Consider the following 3,060-nt stretch of genomic DNA (forward strand, 5'->3'; position numbering starts at 1 on the left):
AACTTTGTTTTATTTATAATTACATTATTTCAAAAATATAAGAAAATGAGAAAGAACATAATGTTTGAAGATCATATCAGACTAATGTATTTCGATTAGTCTGTTACATAAATTCTTGTTTATTTCATATCCTTTTTTTGCTGTCATACGTATGTATATTTGGAATTTTTATTTAGTATCTTCATTTCTTGTTATCATGTATCTTTGCAATCTTTAATAAAAAAACAAAACAAAAAAAACAATGAAAAAAATTGTACACAAATTAGATTATATTATCCACAATATCTTATCATCTTTATTTTTTAAAAAACTGTAGCCATCTATTTGGAAAAATTTTCTTTCTTTTTTATTTTTATTTTTTTGAGACAGGGTCTCACTATGTAGTTGAGATTGACCTGGAACTCACTATGTAGCCCAGGCTGGTCTCAAACTCATGGCAATCCTACTGCCTCAGACTCCCAAGTGCTAGGATTACAGGTGTGCGCCACCATGCCGAGCTATGAACAATTTTCTATCAGTGGTTCTTTTTTTTTTTTTTTGTACAGGGGATTGAACTCAGGTCCTTGCGCTTGCAAGGCAGGCCACCAAACCCCTGAGCTGAATCCCCAGCCCTTACCAGTAGTTTTTAATCCTGCCGGAAAATTAGATTTACTGGGGAGTCTTTTAAAAAAACAAACAAACAAACAAACAAAACCCCACACAACAAATAAAAATAAAAGCCAGTGTTTCAAACCTTCCTAGACTAATTGATCAGCACCTCAGAAGGGGGAGGCGTAGGGAAAAAATTTTTTAATCACCTAAAATGATTCTAATGTTCATCCAGGATTGAGGCCCATGAGTCTTACTTAAGTAGTAACCCACTGTTATATGATATAATCAATGTTGTTCCGATGGACTAGGTTGAAAGGTTAATCCTTATATGTGGATATTTATGTATGTATGGTCTTCTATACTTGTAACTATATATACTTTGTTCATACACTTTTTATATAAAGTAGTTAGTTTTGATTAAAAGTAACCTTCATTGGGCCAGGGATTTCACTCAGTGGCACTGCACCTGCCTCACAAGCATAAGGTCCTCAGTTCGATTCCCAGTACACACACAAAAAAGTATCCTTCATTGCCTTCATCTAGATTTTAAAAATATGGTAAAAAACCCATTGTAATATAAAGATCATTATTTCAAATTATTTCACACAGGACTGGCCACATGATTTTGTAGGACTCAATGTAAACTGAAAATGTGGAGCCTCTTGTTCAAAGGTTAAGAATTTTAAGTCAGGAATATTAGAGCACTAGGCCAAGCAGAAAGGCCTTCTAAGGGCAGGTCATGTGCCCAAAACATCAGTCTACCTTCTATGAATTGTCACATTATTTGGTCAAAAAGTTTGAAGAAAATATTTTTCTCATGAGTGAGTGGCTGCACCTTCAAAACCCTTTCCAATCTAAAAATGACATAATTAGTAGTAACTCCTATGTGCAAAATAGTACATTTTCCTCTTGACACTGCATAAAACAGAAACTATTGCCCATTCATAGCATTCCAAATGAGATTTTAATTTTTAATAAGGAATGACATTTACTGTAGGTGATTTCAGGAGAAATAATAAGACGTTATTTCTTCAACTCTTCTAACTGCTCATATCTGTCCACTTTAGTCTTAGGGAGAGAGTAAAGCAAAAGATAAGGCATAGCAAGGTAGGATGGAGAACTTATTCTCTTAATGTCTTACTCATAAACTGAGAATCCTCTAAATACCATCATACTCTTTTTTTCAGTAAACTTCTATGGAATAGATCTTGCACTTTAAGCACTGTAACATACAACTTCAGAGACAAAAACAGGCTACTAACTCTTTTAATCCCAGTGGATTGAAGTACATATTTATCCTATACATTCTGCAGTGCATCTCACTTACATCACAACCATCTGAGGAAGGTATTATTCACATTTTCTGAAAATGAGCTCACAAGAATTTAGAACAATTTGCCTAAGATCACAAATAAGCAGAATGTGCATTCAAATTCCACATTCACCTGACTAAAAGTGCTTTAAATCTTAAAAGTAAAAAAGAAACACTGTGTGAAGACAAGCAAATTGGTAAGATGCTTCTACAAACCAAGCAATGCTGAGGATTGTTGGTATTAGAAGCTGGAAGAGAGGCGTGTAAGTTTGTTCAGAACCTTCAGAAGGAACCATTCTGAGAAACTGAGCTTAAGATTTCTGGACTCCAGAACTGAGTGAATTTGTTGTTTCAGGTCACCTTGTGGTACTTCGTTAGGACTCCTAGGAAACTAAGATGCCATGTCTCTGGTTTCAAGTAAAAATGGAATGGTAAGGTTCCAGAAAAGGTGAGGACAGTGATGAATGTAAATAATTATCCAGCTCATATCACTCCCCTTTCCATACTTTGTGTCTTATGCTCACATACTTATTGATTTCCAAGGAACCCTGAATGTTCACAGGTAGGATAAATGTTCTAGGATACCTGTATTGACCCTGAATTGGTTGTATACACTCTGAGTCATTTGTGTTTATTCCCAGTTGTTCCTGCTATTATAATTTTGTTTTAAAAATAGAGGATAATCTTATCAAGGGCTTTATGTTAATACATCCCATGGTAGAAAATAAGGTAATTCATCATTTTCAAGGTCCTAATGAGTTGACTTCATAATTCTAACCTTATCTATGAACAAGCTAATCAAATTAACAAGTTTGCATCTATAGTATTCACTGTGTATCTATAGTATATCCAGACGTTTTATTATATTAACTGATTTAAGGTCATATATGCTAGAAAAAGTGAAGTCGAGTTATAAAAAACAGTTCAAGAAGCCACTCTTTGCTTTTTTGGTACCGGGGATCAAACTCGGGTCCCTGAGCTTGCAAAGTAGGCACCAGAACCACTGAGCTAAATCCCAGGCCCAATAAGCCACTCTTAAATTACTGCCTTAGTGCATTAAAAAAAAATAGCAGAAATATTCCTGAATTAATTCAGTACCGTGCCTAAACTGATAGTCTACCAACAAAATAGTTTACAAAATTAAAAAAAAAAAAAAA

The sequence above is a fragment of the Fukomys damarensis genome, unplaced genomic scaffold (genome assembly GCF_012274545.1).
Source record: "Fukomys damarensis isolate Sample0158 unplaced genomic scaffold, DMR_v1.0_HiC HiC_scaffold_15, whole genome shotgun sequence".
Lineage (NCBI taxonomy): Eukaryota > Metazoa > Chordata > Mammalia > Rodentia > Bathyergidae > Fukomys > Fukomys damarensis.